The following is a 22,812-nucleotide window of genomic DNA, read 5'->3' on the forward strand; positions in this document are numbered from 1 at the left end:
TTAATAAGTCTTTCTTGATTGTTGATGTTCACTTCTACAAGGTGCAACCCCAAATCATAAAACTCGATCAGTATAATGAATAACCACAGATTTGTGCCCACTCTTGAGCAATTGTATCAACCCGTTTTAGTTGATCTTTTATACAAAGTAGTGCAAGTTGAAGCAAATTGTCCGCAACTACATTGTATTGTATCATGGAGAAATTGTTGATAACATGTTGCAAAGTGAGGGAATTTCGACTTTCGTCGTGTATTAAGTCATTCAAGGATTAACATAATTGATTCTGTTGGGGAAACCTGACGCCTTTCCCACTATGTGCAAATCAATGGGAATGCACCCAAAGTCGATAAATGCCGAATAAACAGAATTGAAGTCGAATGTAAATGCACAAAAGAACACCAAGATTTTTAATGTGGAAAACCCTTCAAATGTGAACGTAAAAAACCACAGCATGCTAGTCCAGGAAATTCTTCCACTATGAATATAATGGGGTTACAAAACAAGATAACTTATCCAGAAAAAATCGGAGGATTACAACTTCAAGAGAAAAATGCACTCACAATGTGAAAAAAGCCCAAATTTGACGGCCCTAGGTTGTCGAATTTCATAAAATTCAACAGACGAAGGGGTCAAATTGGCATCGAATTTTTCATTGTCAATTTTTTTTTTCGATAGGTCAAAACTGTCAAATTAATGAAGGATGGAGAAATTCGACATCTCTAAGCCATCAAATATGGGAACATCAAGAATTTTGATGCTCTAGACCGCTAAAATTCAGTTTCTAAAATTCGTGGGCCTTGGCCCATCAATTTTGTCTGTCAAATTTTCCAGTTTTCACGTATTGATTCTTGGATTCCTACTCACACCCTCACTAATTGTGGCTCACTGAGAACTTTTTTGTCTTATTGTGTTGTGATATTGTTGTTGTGTTGAATGAACTCAAGGGCTCCCCCTTTTATAGATGAAAGGGGAGAATAAGATTCACCAACCACTCCAAGATAGTCAACATTGGTTTGTGGTTGGTTACCAACCCACTTCTTGGTCCCACCTCATGAGAGGGACAACCACAACAGTTTCTCATCTATTCGATCTTCATTTATTTCCTTTTATTTAAGCTCCTAGTCACAAACCATAGAGTCTCTGATGACATTCTCAAGTCCCCGAGACCAATATATTCATGGTTTCCAAGTTGAATCGTGATAATCTGACTTACCCACGTTGCATACTCAATCGACACCCCTGATTTGACAAGCTCAAGATAAAGAAGAATATAATATGATGATCCAACAAGTAACTTTTCCTTTGATACAATGTAATATATATACAAGTACATCAAGTCATGGTCAATATACAGATCCACAATTCAAGGCTAAACATATGTAGGATAATTTACTAACAAGAATAAATCAAGGGATTCCATTAATATGAGAAATATGATTTCCTAATATGCCCCCGCAAGATGGTGCTCCCATTAGAGACACCAATCTTGGATCGAAGAAAGTGAAAGCGTTGTCGAGAGAGAGGTTTAGTAAGTCCATCAGCCAGCTGATCATTAGAAGGGACATGAGTAACATGAAGAGCACCATTCTGCACCTTGTCACAAACAAAATGGAAGTCAACAGCTATGTGCTTCATGCAAGAATGAAAGATCAGATTTGCTCATAAATAAGTAGTACCAACATTGTCAGAATAGATAACCGATGGCTTGGAAGGGATTTGAAGTTCAAGAAGAAGAGATTGGATCCAACATATTTCAGCTGTGATAGAAGGAACAAATAGGTACTTAGCTTCAGTAGAGGAGCGGGCAACAAATCGTTGTTTATTTGAACTCCAAGAGATAGGATTTTTGTCAAGGAAAACAACATAGGCACTAGTGGAGGTGCGATCATCCTTGTTACCCACCCAATTAACATCGGAAAAAAGATGTAGAATGGTAAGGGAGTTCTTGTGAAGGAATAAATCATGATGCAACGTGCCCTTTAGATATCATAAAATCCGTTTAACTGTACCCCAATGATTTGTTGTTGGCTTGTGCATGAATTGAGATAATTTGTTGACGACGTAGGAAATATCCAATCGTGTAAATGACAAGTATTATAAGTTGTTGATGACATGACGATACTTAATAGCATTTGCCAGATTAGGACCATCTACCAAGGAAAGAGTAGCTGTTGTAGAGAGAGGAGTTTGCACATCATTAGCATCAAGCATTTTGGTATGATCAAGTAAATCACGAATGTACTTTTATTGGGAGAGAAAGAGCCCCGTTGCGGTAGAATTGACCTCAACGCCAAGAAAATAATTTAAAGCACCCAAATCTTTGAGAGAAAACCTGTCAACACATGAGAATTGTCGGTGAGATTAAGATCGTTAACATAAATGAGGAATAATAACATAACATTCCCATGTGAGTATATAAACAACAAATTATCATATTGAGAGTTAGAGAACTCAAGAGATAAGAGATAATAGCACAGTTCATTATACCAAGCATGAGGTGCTTGCTTAAGACCATAGAGAGCCTTATGAAGCTTGCATACAAAGGATGGATTGCTGGCATCAATGAAACATGGTGGTTGTTGCATGAAAACATCCTCGGTCAAATGGCCATGAAGGAAGACATTGTTAACATCAAGTTGACTCAAGGACCAACTAGAAGAAATACAACCGGACTAAATGTTTTAGTATAGTCCAAATCTAGTCATTTATGAAAACCCTTTGCTATGAGATGTGCCATATAACGATCAATAGAGCCATCAGGGTGTTTTTTGATTCAAAACACCCATTTGCATCCCACACAATTTTGATTGGGTGCAAGAGGAACAAGTAGCCAAGTACCATTTTGAATGTATTGTACTCATCAGACATTGCTACACGCCATTGCGGGAGTTTAAGGGCTTGAGTAGGTGAGGTGGGCTTAAAGATAGGGTCATTAGTGTGTTTGTCAACTGTGAAATGTCGTAGGTTAGGCTTGAAAATATTATTTTTGGATCTTATAACAGGTGGAAAGGGTGGTGGTCGTTGGTTAATAGTAGGTGATGAAATTAAAGGCGGAGAAGCATTGATTTGTTGCTCATAGGGCGGCTTCGTTTGTGGCGTGAAATCTTTATGCAGAGACTTGCTCATAGAGGAACATAATGAAGAGGGCGTTGACAAATAACCATGCACCATGGAAGGAAGATTATTGTCCGAAATAGGAAGAGAAATTAATGGGATAGTTGACGAAGAGGAGGGTAGAGAATTTTGTGGAGTATTTGAAGGGATTTGATCACTAGGAATTAATGAGGAATGATTACATGGAGAGTGAGAGATTGGTGGAGAGATTTGAGAGGTATTTTTATGGGAAGGAGTTCCCACATGGGTGATTAAGAAAAATATGGGATTTTGAATAGAAAAGGAAGTATGGGTAGGCTCATGGATAGCGGGTAACCAATGTGAAAGACCTTCAGATGAATTTTTGGGTAAAAGGGTATCAAGAGACTTATAAGGGAAGGTAGACTCGACGAAGTCAGCATGTCGTGACACAGATTCTTTTTGTAGAGGGATCAAAGCATTTAAATGCACTATGAGTGGAAGAATATCCAAGAAAGTTAGACGACTTTGATCAAGCTTCTAATTTATTATGTGTATATGGTTTAAGCCAAGGATAACAAAGACATCCAAATACTCGAAGCTTGCCATAATTAGGAGAGGTCCCAAACAACTTTTCGAAAGGAGAAAACATAGACAGAATTGGTGTAGGCATTCGATTGATGAGGTAAGCAGCTGTAAGAAAAATATGAGACTAGAAGTGGAGTGGTAGGTTGGCTTGACTGAGCATGGTTAAACTTGTTTGGACAATGTGACGATGTTGATGCTCCGTAGTCCCATTATGTTCAGGAGTGTACAGAGGTGTAAGAAAATGGGAAATAACATTGGTTTCAAAGAAAGCTTTCATTTTGAGAAATCCCCCCCTATTTTCAGAATGCATTGAAATTAATGGTCATTAAAAGTATTTCTCCACAACGGCTTCAAATTTTGGAAAGATAACAGAAACTTTAGATTTCTGTTTTATAGGATAAAACCAGATGTATTTCATAAAATGATCAAAAGATAAAAGATAATACTTGAAACGACCATGAGATTATATTGGAAAGGGTCCCCATACATTAGAATAAACCACTTCAAGCGGAGATTTACTGCGAAGAGATGAAACTGAAAAAGGAATCTTGTGCATTTTATTACGCTTGCATGAATTACATGACTTAAAATGACGAACAAAAGATGATAAAGGTAAATTAGAAGCATGAATAACATGACTCAAAATTTTTGAAGATGGGTGACCAAGGCGATTATGCCAATCTTGAAAAGTCGCTTTAACATTAGCAAGAGAAAGAATTGGAAAAGATGAGGTAGGTGATTGGTAGGCCACTCATAAATGCCATCTTTATTCATTCCTTCCATTAGATGTGCCCCCATATGAAGATCCTTTACTACAAATGAAGATGGTAAAAATTCAATGGAAACATTGTTAGTGGAACAAAATTTTGAAACAAAAATTAAATTCTTTGTCATGGTGGGAACACAAAGAACATCATAAAGGAAAATAGGTTTTATTGGAGGAAGAGAGGTTGGTAGTGCTAGTATGAGTAATTTTGAGAGTTTTACCATCACCAATCATAATGTCATCGTGACCTTCATACTTTGAGTGAAGAGACAGATTATTAAGATCAGAGGTCACATGATGTGAAGCACTTAAATCAACGAGCCAACTAGGAGCGGTTTGAGAGGGTTGAGCGGCAACATAAGCATGAGGCGGAGTAGAGGAAGGGTGTTACTATGCAGCAAAATTTGGTGAATACGGCTGGTAGGATGGTTGAGACATCCATAGCATAGCTCCAGGGAGTCTACGACAATTCTTTGCAACATGTCCTAGCTTATCACAAAATTGGCACACAACTTTGTTGAAATTGTGATTGTAATTATTACCATTTTTGTGTTAGTAATTTTGACCTTGGCCGTAACATTGTTGATTGCCACCGAAGTAATTGTCATTTTTGCCTTGCCTATTTTGATGGTGGTTGCTTCGCCAATTTTGTTAGCAAATTTGGCAGTAATGGGAATAGCATGAGTTTGAGGTTCTCATTTGAGATAAGCCTCATAATCGCTAAGCATATTGTGTAACTCTTTGAAGGAAATAATGGTGTCGCGTGCATGAATGGCAGCACCTATTTCCTTGTAATCAACCCCAAGGCCATTGAGAACGTGGAAGACGATCTCATCATCATCCAGTGGTACACTGGCATTACCATGGAATCAACAAGAGTTTTGATATTTTGCATGTAGGCAGAGATGTTTGTGGTGCCTTTGGTTGTCTTGTTTAATGTGTCACGGATGCCCATGATACATCTGCAAGTCGGCTTGGCGTACATGGTTTCAAGTTTGGACCAGATATCGCTTGAAGATTTTGTAGAGGCCATAAACGCTATGACTTGTGCATAGAGGGAAGCAACAAGAGCACTTCTAAGGAGATGATTTTGTCGGATCCAAAAGGTGTGATTGGGGTTGATGGTTTCTTTGGTGTTTTCTTTAATTGTTGTAAGAGGACAAGAAATGGTGCCATTGACATAGCCAAAGAGGTCATAACCGATGAGAAGCGAATACCATTGTGTGTGCCAAGAGATATAATTCTCTGGAATAAGTTTGAGAGGGGCTTGGGCAGCAGAGTTTATGGAAATCAAATTATTTTCAAGATTAAGGGAATTTGAAATAATGAGATTTGTTTAATTGATTTTGGTATTTTCTTCAGACATTTTGGCAGAAGTGAATAATAAGAAGAAGAGGAACAGAAAGAAGATAATGCTTGTTTAACCCAATAAGCTCTAATACCATAAAGAAGAATATAATATGATAGTGTAACCAGTAACTTTTCCATTGATATAGTCTAATATATATACAAGTACATCAAGTCATGGTCAATATACAAATCCACAATTCAAGGCTAACCATATGTGGGTAATTTACTAATAAGCATAAATCAAGAGATTTCATTAATGTGAGAAATCTGCTTTCCTAATACAAGAATCATAGATCTGCTCTCCTTGGCATACAAAATTACACTTCCTCATAGAAAGGTGCAGTTTTGTATTTCGAGGAGAGCAGATATACGATTCTCGAACCTATCAAGTCAGGGGTGTCAATTCAGTATCTAACGTGGGTAAGTCAGATTTTCACAACTCTTCCAAGTTTCATTCTTTTCAAAATGTTATAAAGGAACGTTCTAATTTTGGCCGAGATGGATGATTGTATTCATTTAATTAATTTTGATTTGTTTGGAATTGTTAATAGAGGAGAAGATGCACAAGTTGGTGTCATACATGTATGCAAATGGTTTGCCATACTTTTTGTGCTGCCAACCATTTGTAGGAATTTCTCAAGAATTTAGGTGGTCCATACAAAAGATTTGCCAAGAAATCATTTGCATTTGGAAAAGATTTGTAGTATACCCAAATTTGCAGAATACCAAGCATAGCCATAGTCTTCAAAAAAAAAAAAAATTACGTCTTTAAAAAAAGATTGAAGCTAATCTTCAATCATGGGCCCATGCGGACTACCATGTTGACCAAATAACACCTCATGGGGCTCATGGGGCTCATGTTTACTACCATCACCAAGTGGAAAAAGGGTAATTTTGATCTCAAGGTCTGTTGAATTTGCTTGGATTTAGTCAAATTCGATGGGCCAAGGCCCATAAATTTTAAAAATCAAAATTTGACGGTCCGATAATTTGTGATGTTCTCTAGATTCAGCAGCCTAGAACTGTCGAATTTCTCTCATCCTCCATCAATGTACTATAATTAGACATTTGGCAGTTAAGATTTTTTTTCTCATGAATATTACTTGATCAAAGGGCTTGGTGGTTTCACTTGAGCTTAGTATGCATCATATTGCCTAGTCACCATTTTTTCTTGATTTATGTGATTTTTTTTCATGAATATTAGAGTTTTGTGTGTTTGTGCAGGAATCACAATTCACAAATAAAAAGTGACCAATTTTTTTTAATTGAAAATTAAAAAAAAAAAAAAAAAGATTGTTCTAGGTAGTCGTTAAAATAAAAAATTCCCAGAATTCCCAACGGCTATGGACAGTCATTTTTTTTGACAATTATTGTCAGTCATTGTACAAAAGCTACTATGTTTTTAACGACGACATTTGTGACTTTAGGAGCCATCATTAAATGGAAAACAACAACCCAGAGTCATTGTTTTGGGCGCATTTTGACGTAGTGAATAAAATCGCATATAACCCCCAAATCCATCATTGAGAGAATATATAGATAAACTATAATTAATTAAAGTCCACATTAATAACATCCAATTGTCTACAAGCCATAATACTAAGATGGAATCAAAAAGTTAAAAAAAAAAAATACTTAATCATTTGAAAATATTTTTATTCTAGTATATAAGCGTAGGATTCGAGTTGAATCGGGGTCCCTCAATCCGAGCTCAGCTCAAATTGAGGTCAGGTTGAGATATTCTAACTTAGGCTCAACTAATTTTCCCCATAACTTAACCTTGGCTCACTCATCAATCCGGTTGAGCATGGGTTAAGCTTGGGCCAGCCCACCCAGGTTGCAGTCCTACAATGTGGTGATCTTGTGGGGCCAACCACCCCTGGTAAGATTTGAAATCTTACTACTTTAATCAGGCTAACCTGGCTTTTTTTGTAATATAATTTTTGCCCTTCTATCGTACTGTGTTTTTTTTAAAGTATTATAATAGTAAAAAAATGTGATTTCTTAAATATCATATGAATGTGTAATGTCATCGTAATTTCTTGATCTTTTGTCCAAGGGATGGTAAATTTCTCAAAATTTTATAAGGCACAAAAGAGCTCACAAGAATGTTAATTTCGAAATTGAATGTAAAAGAAAAATATTACCTAAAAAGAAATGGTTGAGGTGTGCACAAAGCACTGTCCTAAAACGAAATTCGCCCCTGCTACGGTACCACAGTCTGTAGGCAACAATCCACGTATCCAAAAGGGTACTCTAAATTGGAACGTAACTTCGAACTCGACAATGTTGTGTCCTCTCACAACGAATAATAAATTACTGATAATTCGAAAATATAAAATAACAGAGAAAATCAAGTAGTTTAAATCGATTATCTTGAAAATTAAAGCAAAAACGGGCCTTTGCGCGCACCCACGTGAGATGTAAATCCGAGAATTTACTATAAGAAATCAGTATTCAGAAATAACAATCTAAAACGAAATTTTATTTTTTACTGATTTTTATGGAGACAGTCTCTAATTCCGTGCATAGTGAAAAACTCGATAAATTCGATGGAAAGAATTTTAAATTCTGGCAACAGAAAATGTTGTTTTATTTAACAACATTACATTTGGCTCATATCATCACTCAAGAACCAGTTTCTTTAGATGATGATGAGGATGACCAAATCAAAAGAACCGAATATTGAAAATGGGAACATTCCAAGTTCATGTGCCGGAATTATATCATAAATGGATTAAGTACTGTTTTTTATAAGGTGTATTCCTCTATTGAGTCTGTTAAAATATTGTGGGAAATTCTTGAAAAGAAATATACTTTAGAAGATGCCGGCACAAAGAAATTTGTTGGTGAGCCTTTTCTAGATTTTAAGATGGTAGACTCTAAGTCAGTTGTATCACAATCCAAAGAGCTCCAAATCCTTATTCATGAGATTCATGCTGAAGGCATGAGTATAAATGAAGGATTCCAAGTTGGATCGATAATTGAAAAATTACCACCATCTTGGAAAGACTTCAAAAATAATTTGAAGCATAAAAGAAAGGAAATGGGACTCGAGGATCTAGTGATAAGACTTAGAATTGAAGAGGATAACCGAAAGAATGAGAAGAAGAGTGAAACAAACTCTATGATTTCTAAAGCGAATATAATGGAAGAAGAACCTTTCGAATTCACTAGAAAGTTTAAACCCAGATTTCAGAAAAATATGTAAAGAAAAACTTGCATGGTCTAAAAGCCAATATCCAGAAAATCAAGGAAAATTGTTATTTTTACAATAAACATGGACATCGGGCTAAGGACTGTTGCAAAAGGAAAAATCAGCAACACCATAAAAAACATGAACAAGCCAATGTGACTGAAACTCAGAACCTATCAGCGATTGTTTCAAAAGTGAATCTGGTAGGAAATACCAATGATTGGTGGTTGGATACGGGAGCCACCAAACACATATGCTCTGAAAGAAGCATATTTTTCTCTTATAACAATGTTGGAGATGAAAAGTTATTCATGGGAAATGCTTCCACATCCGCTGTGATCGGAAAAGGAAAATTGAATGTGAATTTCACATCTGGCAAAGTTCTGACTCTAAATGACGTACTTCATGCTCCAGACATTCGAAGAAATCTGGTTTCAGGTTCTCTTTTAAGCAAGAGAGGCTTCAAAATGGTGTTTGAGTCTGATAAATGTATAGTTACAAAGAATGGAATGTTTGTGGGCAAGGGCTATCTATGTGATGGGTTATTTAAACTCAATATAATTTTTTATTCTATTAATAATATTAATTCTTTTGCTTATGTTTCTGAGTATTCTAATATTTGAAATGCTAGATTAGGCCTTGTTAATAATAAATTAGTTATCAAGTTAATGAATAGTGGTATGATTCCTAAAATGCATATTGATGTATATAAAAAATGTGAAATTTGTATTGAATCAAAATTTGTTAAAAAACCTTTTAAAAATATTGAAAGATGTACAAAACCTTTAGAATTAATACATTCTGATTTATGTGATCTCAAATACATTCAATCTAGAGGCGGTAAAAAATATTTCATAACTTTTATTGACGATTACACTAGATTTTGTATGATATATCTTTTAAGTAGTAAAGATGAAGCATTGGAAATGTTTAAAATTTATAAATTAAAAGTTGAAAATCAACTTGAAAATAAAATTAAAATTTTAAGATCTGACCGAGGAGGAGAATATGAATCTAATCCTCTAACTATATTTTGTTACGAAAATGGAATAATACATCAAACTAATGCTCCTTATTCTACCCAATAAAATGGTATAGCAACGAGGAAAAATAGAACTTTAAAAGACATGGTAAACTCTTTACTTGTTAGTTCAGGTGTACCTTTAAATTTATGGGCAGAAGCTCTTTTAACATCTTGTTATATTTTAAATAAAATTCCATTAAAGAATTATGAAAAATCACCTTATGAACTTTGGAACGGTAGAACACCTACTTTTAAATACATGAAAGTGTAGGGGTGTTTAGCCAAAGTGGCTGTCCCTTTACCTAAAAGAACAAAATTAGGTCCTAAAACAATAGATTGTATTTTTATTGGATATGCTATTAATAGTAGTGCATACAGATTTTTTGTATATAAATCTGATATAAATGATATTAATCGTAACACTATAATTGAATCCAAGGATGCTGACTTGTTTGAGGATGTATATCCTTGTAAGGATAAAATTGAAAAACCATTAAGAAGATCTCACATTGAATTATCTAATAATGAATTTAGAGAACAAGAATATGATATAGAACCTAGGAGAAGTAAAAGAACTAGAATAGCAACATCATTTGGACCTGATTTTATTAGTTTTCTCTTAGAAGGAGATCCTTAGACTTTTAAAGATGCAATTTCAATACCTGACGCTCCATTTTGGAAAGAAGTTATAAATAGTGAAATGGATTCAATTATGAGTAATAACCCTTGAGAATTAGTTAATCTACCTCCTAGTAATAAAACAATTGGTTGTAAATAGTTTTTTAAAATAAAATTAAAATCTGATGGAACTATAGATAAGTTTAAAACCAGATTAGTGGCTAAAAGGTACAAGCAAAAATAAGGCATTGATTTTTTTAACATTATTCTCTTGTTACTAGGATCACTTCTATTAGAATTCTTATTGCTATAGCTTCCATTTATAAATTAGAAATTCATCAAATTGATGTAAAAACTGCATTTTTAAATGGAGAACTTAATGAAGAAATATATATGGATCAACCGAAAGAATTTGTAATTAAAGGACATGAAAATAAAGTTTGTAGATTAATTAAATCCTTATATGGTTTAAAACAAGCTCCAAAACAGTGGCATAAAAAATTTGATACTATAATGATATCTAATGGATTTAGAATCAATGAAGCTGATAAATGTGTTTATTATAAAACTATCTTTGATTCTTATGTGATTATTTGCCTATATGTAGATGACATGCTAATTTTTGGATCTAATATAAATGTTATAAATCAAACTAAAAAATTATTGTCTAGAAATTTTGACATGAAAGACTTAGGTCCTATTAATGTAATTGTTGAAATAAAAAATTTTAGAAATAATAATGAATTTGGTTTATCACAATCTAACTATATTGAAAATGTTCTAAAACATTTTAATCTGTTTGATTGTATTCCTGCAAAAACACATTTTGATTCAAATTGTAAGTTAATGAAAAATATTGGTAAAGGTGTTTCTCAATTAGAATATTCTCAAGTTATTGGTTGTTTAATGTATATTATGAACTGTACTAGACCTGATATTGCATATTCAGTAAATATATTAAGTAGATACACTAGCAACCCAGGACATGATCACTAGGAAGCTTTGGTAAGGATTATGAGATACTTAAAGTATACCATGACTTATAGGCTGCATTATAATATCCTGCCGTATTAGAAGGATACAGTGATGCCAATTGGATATCAGACTCGGAAGAGTCGAAATCCACTAGTGGCTATATCTTTACATTTGGAGGTGCAGCAATCTCATGGAAATCCACCAAACAAACGTGTATAGCTCGTTCCACCATGGAATCTGAGTTTATTGCCATGGACAAGACTGGTGAAGAAGCTGAGTGGCTAAGGAATTTTCTTGTTAACATTCCTATTTGGCCTAAATCAATATCTGCAATATCTATTCATTGTGACAACCAAGCTGCCATTGCAAGAGCAAAAAATAATGTATATAATGGGAAGTCAAGGCATATTAAACGGAGACACAACTCTGTAAAACAACTACTCTCTAATGGAATTATTTCTATTGACTTTGTAAAGTCTAAGGAAAATTTGGCGGATCCTCTAACAAAAGGATTATCTAGTGAGTTAGTTGCAACAACTTCGAAGGGAATGGGCCTAAAGTCTACTGATTAAAAATTATTTCAATGGAAACCCAACCTAATTGATTGGAGATCCCAAAAACTAAGTTCAATGGGAAAACCAGTTGAATGTAATTTAAAAAGAAAACACTAATGGAATAGAGTGTTCCAAATCCATTCCTATGAAGTGTTTAGTGTTGCTTGTAAAACAGAAAGGTTGAATTATAATTTTTAATGTTATCTATACTTGTAAAAGTGGAGTATATCAAGGTACTTCTCATAGGCACACCTAAATGAGTGTAGAATTGAGCCGATTCTATGAGAGTTAAGGATAAGCTCTCTAAAGCACTCATGATACCAGGATATGTTTAAGGCCAAAATGAACACCATCGATAGAACTTGATAATTGATTGAGTAATCTGTGTGTATAGTCTATTGTTTAGGTTTACACTAAAGATTGACAGTTCAAGGCTTAAAGTCCACTGATCGACTTGTAAATCCGATAGACTTATACTAGATAAGGTTTAAGTCCAAAAGACACCTATACTGAAACATGATTGTTCAAAGTGCTCTCTCTTTATATATTTTATATATTTTTATTTTGAATTTTCTGCATTCATGTGGGGGATTGTTGGAATTTAGAGGGTTGAATTAGAAAACCCTTTAATATTCATTTAATTGCAACCATATGGTAAATCAATCTATTAACCATAGGGTATTTAAATCCCATGTTTGCTTTTGCTTTTTACTTTATGCTTTATGCTTTTTACTTTATTGCTTAATGTTTAGTTGAATGTTTTAATTTTGCCTTGAGTAATTTTAGTCCTACATCGACTAGGAGAAGAATTGATTTGCAATTATTAAGTAGTTGTACTTCTAATAACTTTAAAGTGGATAAAAGTAGTGGGCGGGCTCACGTGCGCACACGGGAGTCCAAGAGGGAAACCCATGGTTCTAATTGGAATTTGGATCCACCGGTCCGAAAACCTTAATGCGTGCGCGCAGGGGGGGTGCAAATTCTCGGATTTACACCTCACGTGGGTACGCGCAAAGGCCCGTTTTTGCTTTAATTTTTAAGGTCCGTTTTTATTTAAAAATTCTAGACGTTTTTTAAATTTAAATTTTGTTTTGAACCAGTGTGTTTATTCTGAACCAGCACAATGTGTCTGTTGGGAACCAGTTTGTGACTGTTTTAAACAGTCACTTTCTCTTTTATTTATATCAATTGTTTAATCGATTTAAACTACTTGATTTTCTCTATTATTTTATATTTCGAATTATCAGTAATCTATTATTCGTTGTGAGAGCACACAACATCGTCGAGTTCGAAGTTACGTTCCAATTTAGAGTACCCTTTTGGATATGTGGGTTGTTGAATCCTGCAGAACGAACACCTACAGACTGTGGTACCGTAGCATGGGCGAATTTCGTTTTAGGACAGTGCTTTGTGCACGCCTCAACAATTTCTTTTTAGGTAATATTTTTCTTTTACATTCAATTTCGAAATTAAGATTTATTCTAACTTCTTCTCTCTTTGCCATAAGAAATCAATATTCAGAAATAACAAATCGTTGTTTGTCGTTTTTAATATTTTTCACGTGAGAAAAATTGAAAATTGCATTGAACAGTTAAATACTTCGTTTTCATGATATAGGTTTTGATCCAAATAGTTACAACTAAAATCAAGGTTCATTACTAAAAAAATAAGTAATCCAACCTATGCATATTAGAAAATTTCCAATCTCGAAGAAAGATTACATATTAAAAAAATTGAAAATCAACATCTAAGACCTCCTTTTACTGTACTATTTCAAAATGTCTACCAACTCAGCAACATGTCAACACCACCAACACCGCCTCTAATGATGATAAACTACCTCTCAAAAACTTTTGTTCTCCAACATGAGAAACAATGAGATGTGTTTTCTGCGCAATAAGGATCATAACTAAAATGTTAAAAGCAAAAAATGAATGATCAGCATCCCTTAGATCCACTAAACTAAAAATCAACATGTTTGAGTTATCACATAACCATATTGGAAATCTAGATAGCTACAATATTAATTTTAAAAACCAAGAATAGACTTTTAAGTTAACATACATGCTCACAATATTTTTTCTGATATGCAAAGCTTAAAAGATATATTAATATAAAAAGAAGAATGCAACTAAGAAAGTACCTCTTTAGTAGAACTTTATTCTAAATTTGGGCCAATCAATAACATCACCACATGTCAAATCAACGAATGTTCCTTCTCAACTTTGTAGAATCACATTCCCATCAAGGACCTCATCTATAAGGATATCATTACTATATGAATCTAGATTAGATGCACCGATCACTCTTCCTTTGGTAACACAATCATGTGGTCGTTGTAAACGATTCACCTTACAAGGACCTGTCTGTATGTTTGATGGGTCCGAATGTGACTCATGATGTGAAGAATCGAGCCTTACCTACAAAGTCATGTAAACAATATCATTGTAATAATAGTTCACTCCTTTAAATAAGTTTTATATTTGTTGGAAAAGGCTTCAGAAGCTCAAGTGCCAACTCCATCTCTAAATCTAGTATCATATTTCCTGTTGTATCAATGATCTGTGATGTGTTCAATTCTAATAGATTCTACAAACACTTCGACAAAGAATAGGTGAAGTTTTTTTAAAATCTGCCAAGTATCTTGAGATCAATCACCCTACCAATACCCACTCCATGAGCTCATATTGCTGAGTATCAAAGCCCTCTTATTAACCATCTACCAATGGAGATCCAAAACCTTTAGTATAAAAAAAATATCAAAGATCTAAGAAGTAATTAGAAAAACATCCAAGGCATATCAAAGCCCTCTTAATGCTTTCAAGAGGTCAAGTCTGATGGTTTTACTTTGCTTCCTAATTTTGTGTTCTAATACATTAAATATGTCTGATAACCACAACTAGAATTCAGTTCCATATTCTAGATATAGGAGCCAATATTCTTCAGTACACCCGTGTTACGCACCAGCAAAACTCTCAATAGACTGGGGGCTTGCAAGTGAAAAAAGAGGAAAAGTGCCAAGCAATACTTGCTAGTGTTTATCTATTATTTACTTACTTTCTAATTAAAGTGAATCTCATATCCCAATTTACGATTTATGAAAAATATTTGTATTTTTTTACTTCTACTAAATTAGTCTTTTACATTTGAATAGTATAGTTTCATATTTGTTTAACTTCTATAAGTAATTTCAATGAGTTTGTTTGAATCAAATCAATCTGAATTATCAGGCCAAAAAAAAAGGATAAATTTCAGTAGGACACCTACTCACATTGCAGCCATTCATAGGTGCACATAAAAAACCACCACCACCATTGCAAAGTTCACTAAAAGAAATATCTACAGAAATATTTAAAGCATTTTTAAAGGAAACAAATTTTTAAAAGAAATTGAAGAAATCAGTTGTAACATATGAGTAGTGGGGGCCGTATCTGCATGGGTAATGTACAAATAAATTAGCAAAAGTATCTAAAAGAAATCGAAGCCAAACATCCAATTTTTAAAGCAACTAAATTGAAATATAATTTGTGAGTTAAAACCAATTTTTTTATTTTTTTAAAGTTTAAGGAGATCTGGCGTTAACCACCAACATTGCATAGATTATGCCCATTAAGGAGGATGGCATAAACCTATCATATTCAAAGAAGTGACCATCAGTTGACCAAAATCATCTGACCCATTACATTCAACAAAAAACCTTGACGTCCACCAACCCACACCTTTCCAGTGTGGTGACACTTTTTGGGCCCATTGACCTAATGAACTTTTGTACCACTTCTTGGCGGACCTATACCAATCAGCTTGATCATTGTCATTAGCAATTGCATTTGGGTATTTTTTGGGTAATCATCAATCAAATAGATTTTGAGGGGTGTAAATGTTCATGGAATCAGTGGGGCTCAAAAAAGAGCACGTGGCATTTGAGTGGAGGGTGACATGAAGGTTCATGTGTCACAAAAAAACCCAATGTGAAGCAAAAGATATCTGGTGCCAATGTCGATATCAAGTTAAATATTAGCATGTTAAGCATTTGCAAAATTCTAGATATGATGGGTTGAGTAGCAGAAAAAGAGATCTCATACAAAACAAAAAGGTAATCTCAATCTATCATTTTGCAGTAGCTTACCTCACATGATTACAGAGAAGAACATAGCATCTGATAAAAGCGGTTCTCCCTATCCTCTTTAAGTGTATTGAAACAAAATCCCAAATGATGGTTCCAAATCACTAATACATTTTCAGGTCAGAATTTTACCATCATATTAGGGGGCAATTTTTGTTTTACTTACATTACGGGGAATCTCCAAGAGATATCGTAATTATTAACGTATATAAAGAAACCAGAAAACAACTTAAAACATCACCTAGCTTCACAGTCTGGTGGCATATATACGGTCATCCAACTACATGGCATAATAATTAACGTACATAAAGAAACCAGAAAATGACTTAAAACGTCAGGGCTAGCATTTCATTTAGTGTACATCAAGTTTATCACTAATTAACCCATCACATATATTTATGGGGGTCTATTGGAAGTCATATCTGTCATATAGATTCCAAGTTCCCAATTATGAGAATGTTGAGATGGATGGGTGGAAAGACAAGGAAGTATAAAATTTGAAACGAATACGTTCAAGAAAATGTCGGTTGAAAATCAATGTTATACCTGTGAAAAACTGCCGAGATTGGTGGAAGACCGCATTAGTGTCTTAATAGAAAATTTTGATTGTTGTAAAGTCTCATTCATCTTTTGCATCTCTTCCGTCAACTTATCCACTCTATTATGAAGGATTGTCGTCACATATGCCAAGCCTTACTTGTAAGGAATTGAAGCACGCATAGAAGTCTTATAAACACCTGAACCCAATCCCCAAACATGACCCTGACTATTAGGACCACAAACCTGTACAAAAAATGTATAATATCAATACCTACTAACGATATGATATCATACTTACTAATATCAATACCTACTACACGACATGCACATACCACAGCCACGGGGTCATGATCTAAATCGTCATGTTTATTAGAAGAGTCATTAGTAATCATTCTATTGATGGCCTCCTGCAAAATAAATAATAATTAAGAAATATTATTAAAACCACTACCTTTATGACAAAGAACATAATTTAACATACAAACATATTTAATTACATAATTTAAAACTGATCTAATAACATACAAACAGATCATCATAATACATCAAAGAAAACCATATTTGTGAGATTGATCTCTTCCAATTTAATCAAAAGTGTACAAATCGTGTAACTGACATTTTTAGTGTTAAATAGAACATAAATTAGGATTGATAATTTTAATATAGTCACGTGTGAACATGGATTAAAAATAATTAATATGACTATCAACGGCTAAACTGACATTTAGAATGCGACGACCCACCATTTGAAAGGTCAAGATTCACGAATAGCTATAGGCCCTCCTAAGCCCATTTTTAGAAGGATCCCAACATTCAGAAATCACAAATAACTATAGGCCCTCCTAAGCCCATTTTTATTTTTATCTTTGCTAAGCATATAAGAAGCCCATTCTAAGCAATAACTTACAACAAAAATAATATAGATTTATCGGATTGCCACAAAAATGATATAATTATATGATAACAAAAATGAAGAATGTACAATAAAAGTGAAGTGTATGTGAAGGATTGATGATAAATTTGAGTTAGTTCAAGGTGGGACTCAAAAACACTCACCCACCATTTCATTCTCACTGTATCTTAACGTTTCTCCTACCCACGGGAGTTAATCTAAGGAATATATATCATGTCATGGCTGGCAAATTAAGGCATGGAAGGGTGCTAAACAGTTAAATAAATTCTTCTCACCATTTGTTGACTCTTGGCATGACTGGTAATGTATATGTCTATCCTGGTAATCTCCTTATGAGGATCTTCTTTACTCTATAAATGAAACAGTCAAATATGTAAATGAGCAAGATATACATATTTCATTCCTAACATGATATTGAACTTACCAATTCATCAGCATGCCGGGCTTGTCCCTTTATCACCTACACCATCACCATTAACATCACCAATTCATCATCACCATCATTACTAACATCACTATTATAATACCGAATTTTTTGTTTTCAAATTTTTGAAATGAGACGGATAATACATGAATGAAGCATATGCTCCATATTTTTCATTTATCAAATTTGTGACTGGATTTTTGCCGTATTCCGAATTGCTAACAAGGTGATAGCATGCCTCTTTTGATGGTCTTCTATAAAAGACTAGCATAATTGGCTCAAATGCCCTCAGATTCAAATTCTAAACGGATTTGATTTTCTCCCCAAAAATCGGTATCATCTTCAATCTTTATTTACCCTCAACAACAAAATAGAATTTGGAGAAGTAGATGACTCCATGAAATTTTTGATAAGAAGGTAAAGAATTTTTGCAAGACATATTATAAGATAAGGAATTAAAAACATTTTGGTGTAAAAAATAAAATAAAAAAAAAAAAAATCATTCGCTTAGATGAGAGAATCACAAAACTTCTCACTCGAATCAGACTCGCAGGAACTTGAATTCTCCGTGAGAGAACAAAATCAACAAAAAAAAATGCATAATTTCAAAACAACAGCAAATTTCACAGATGAGTGATAAAATTTTCTTAAAGGAGATAAGTGAATTTCATTCCAGAAACTAAAAAAATCAATGAGGATCGTTAAAATCATACCAAAAAATCGAGAAGATATCCAACCAGATCAAACAAACAAGCTCAATCTACTAAGCCTCAAGAGATGAGTAGAACCAACAATCTAAATATATGTGAGCCAACCTTCGAATTAATATTGGAATCGTAGAATCTGTAACAGAACTTTGAGATCTGCGAATAAATAAAGGTTAAGAAGTGATCAATCAACATATGTGGAATGACAATCTATTCACCATTAGAAATCTCCACTATTCAAGCAAACATTATGCCTGAGAGAGAGAGAGAGAGAGAGAGGAAGAACTACCGTGTGGGCTGAAGAAGATGGTGTCGCACGAACCTCGCCTGATTTCGTAAGACTGAAACTCTAAATCGGGAGAGAAGAAATCTAAAATGGGGTTTGTTCTTTAAAGATTTCAAATTCTAGGTTTTTTTAGACTAAGAAGATGCAAAAAAAATTTGAGTTGTCATTCAATTTTTACTACTGGAACACCAATTGGTGTATCATTAGTAAAAGTTGGTGCGGTAAATAATGGCATCCAATTTTTGTTAACGCCACACCAATTAGTGTAACATTAGTAAAACTTGGTGCAGCAAATAGTGGCACCCAATTTTTATTAACGCCACACCAATAAATATAACATTAGTAAAAGTTGGTGTGGCAATAGTGGTACTCAATTGTTATTAACACCACACGAATCGGTGTAACATTAATAAAAGTTGGTATGGCAATAGTGGTTCTTTAACTTAATTAATGACGGATTAAATTAGTTGTTTCTAATTGACTATTATAAACGTCATTAAGGGCCTAATGACTGATGAAAAACGTCGTATATAAACGACGGCTATAGTCCGTCGTTTTTTTCCACTATTTTTAATTGTTTTTAATAATTTGAGCCGTAGTGACTAAACAATGAAGAAGGAAATGAGAAGGGCTTGCAATGGGTCGGGTGTGGGTTGGATAAAACATATATCCGTATCCTTATCCAACATTATATTCGATTATCCATATCCGATCTTTTACCCACTTTTGCCAAGGATATTCATATCCGACTATTTATCTAATTGTTTAAAGAATATATGTATCCAACTTGCACCCAAATTTCAAAAGGAAATCGAAATCAAATATATTTACCTTGGTACATATCAATCTAAGCTCTTCCTTGGGTCAAATATCTTATTTAATGCAATATTCACAAGTATTTATCAATATATAGGTGATTAAGACATTCCTTGACCCACCAACTCCTAAACAGTGAAATCACCCCAACTCGACATTAATTACATTGTGACATTATTAATCACACTCAAGTATGAATATTAATGGGAGATGAATAAGAAATTCAAAGATAAAACCAACAACCTCCATCTAGGTTGCACCTCATTTGGCATTCCACCTCAACCTGTAGTATGGTGACACTTACCAAAGACTAACACTTTGTTTGAGTTGGGAGAAAAGAAATACATTAAGAGATGAGATGAGAAGAGAAGAGAAATTCAATTTCTCTCCACCATATTTGGATTGACATGAGATCAATTGGGACGAGTTTGGAATTTTAAAAATCATAAAAGAGATTTAGGGGCAAAGTTGGATATATAAAATATTTTTAAAGGGTTTCTCTCTATTTCTCTCCACTTTTAGACAGAAAGAAAACTCATCATTTTTTCTCTTCTCTCCCCACTTAACAATCCAAACAAGAGACTCATTTATTTTCTCTTCTTTTCTCTTATTCCAAACACAGTGCAAGAGAGGATTCAGAAAATCTTCTCATACACCCTAAAAAGAAAACTTCCTTTGCAAATATACTATTCATTATCTTATCCTCACAAACTCTCCATTTATTTTGATCATCACTATTTAACTAACTTAATCTTCGAAGGATCTTTGACAGGCACCGCATCGGGGCCTTTTCCTTTTGCTTTCTTTCCTTCTACAATTCGAAGTTAAAGAAGAATTGAAGAAAAGTATCTTGATCAAGAACAAAGTCATCACTAAGGTATAAAGCCTATCTCGAGAAGTGGAAGCACGGAAGCTCTCCCCACTTTAAATGATCTTTTTTGAGAAATTGGATTATATATATATATATAACTTTTAAATACTATTCACCAAACAACATAATTGTACATATTCCAATGGTTCAAAGGTTAATTTCAAATAGCACTTCTTGGAGACAATCGATGCCATGCAATTATGCAAGGGTCCCTATGCGCAAATACTGACTCGAACATAGTGATTAGATTAATGATTAGGATCTGATTGAACAAAGTGATCAAATTAACAATCAAGACCATCCCTTCGTTAAATCACAATTTGATCTCGATCTATGATCATGATCTTCTCTTAATTATACCACACTTTTTTCTTGATCAATGATCAAAATCAACTCTTTAATAAATCATAATTTGACCCAAATTATCAATTGATCTACCGTTATAACTAACCAGAAGGTGGCATGTGCAAACACACACAAACTAAGTAAAGTGATTATATTGCAATTTTCTTGATTTTTTATAAAAATGACCTTGATTATATTAAATTTAAATATAAAAGTAGGGGCATTTATAACCATTGAAATTTTAGTGTCGAACCACTTCTACTCCACCTTCTCTCATTATAATAGTAAAGATAATCATATCATTGACTGCACCTCTATGTGGGTAAAGTCGTGATGAATGCACGTAGTTTTGGTACGTGGTTGGGTATGCAACTAACGTGGGAAGGGCACAGAACCATAGATCTTTTTCGTCAGGATACATAGGAAAAAAATGTGCAGTTGTGTGCCTTTGCCACATTAGCCGTGTACTAAAACCGTGTGCATTCATTATTATTCATGTGGTTCTTCCTCGTAATGAGCCTCGTCTATCTTTATATTTCAAAAAAAAAAAACATATGACTATAATTTTTAATGTTTATTTTAAAATAAATAAAAAATAATTCAACTAGGATGAAATGCCAATCAAGGCACTAATTTGACTTGATGAATTAAACTCGGATGAAATGTCAATCAGGCCAATAAGTAGACTTGGTGAATTAAATAAATCTACTTAAAAATACTTTTTTAATATTTTAATATTGTAAAGATATGTTATATTAACACACCAACTTTTACTTAGAACACACCAATCCTTTTGAAATTAAAAAATTATACATTTCATAAAGATTGGTGTGTCAAAATTTGGTGAAACGATATATTAAAAATTAGAGTCCGGCTAGCCTTACTAACTTACTAAGGAAAAAACGCTTTACTAAGACGCATCCACCATCAAAACAAAATCTCAAGATTTGTTACGCATCTTAAGGTTCTGTTTTGGCAATGGATGGTAAGACCTTTCTTCCTTACAAAGTCAAGAAAGCATTTTTTTGTTAAAATCATATCTTAACTTTTTTCTTTGTCCAATTATGGTAACTAAGTTCATATTCGACCCTCATTGGCCACCCATAAGGATTTTTCCTTGTTTACCTGGTATGTGTGATTTGTGAGGTATTGCATGTACTTGAGGGATTGGGGCGAGATATAGTGCTCTAAGAGGTCAGTTGCCTTACACCTATTAGTCAGGCTTATGGATCTGGAACACCCGTCATCAAAACAAACAAAAAAAATCACATTCAACAATAATTTGATGGAGTTCAATTGGGTTAATTCAGATAAGTTCACTGTAAAAATTTCAGTAAACTTCTTGGGGATTATACAAATGATTTTTTCTAGTTTCTTTCCAAAATCAATCATCATCTTCAACTTCCTAAAAATTTCTCTCTTGTTTTTGAAGGTCGGATAAAATAAAAAATTTAGAATGAATAATGGGTGATTAGTCAGATTTTTTCTGACTATATACCTCTGTTGTCAATAAATTTCACAGATCTATCTCAAGATTTGTAAAATAAGATCTCAAATAATTTTATTGATTTGAATGAAAGGAGATAAAAATCTTAGTGTTTTCCTTTGATTAACAATAAAATAGAAAAGTTAAGATGAAGTGCA

The 22,812-nt window shown here is 33.7% G+C and overlaps 1 long non-coding RNA gene across 1 annotated transcript; it reads right to left on the minus strand.

Moving 5' to 3' along the window:
* Positions 1–1,357: 1,357 nt before the first annotated feature.
* LOC147382640 (uncharacterized) lies at positions 1,358–17,040 on the minus strand. The gene is made up of 3 exons (XR_015173732.1): positions 16,813–17,040; positions 14,287–14,563; positions 1,358–2,332 (listed from the first exon to the last, which is right to left on the minus strand). It is a non-coding gene; the product is annotated as an uncharacterized LOC147382640 (long non-coding RNA).
* Positions 17,041–22,812: the final 5,772 nt, after the last annotated feature.

Source organism: Akebia trifoliata, chromosome 16, assembly GCF_017979445.1.
Source record: "Akebia trifoliata isolate Shusen 1 chromosome 16, ASM1797944v1, whole genome shotgun sequence".
NCBI classification, from domain to species: Eukaryota; Viridiplantae; Streptophyta; class Magnoliopsida; order Ranunculales; family Lardizabalaceae; genus Akebia; species Akebia trifoliata.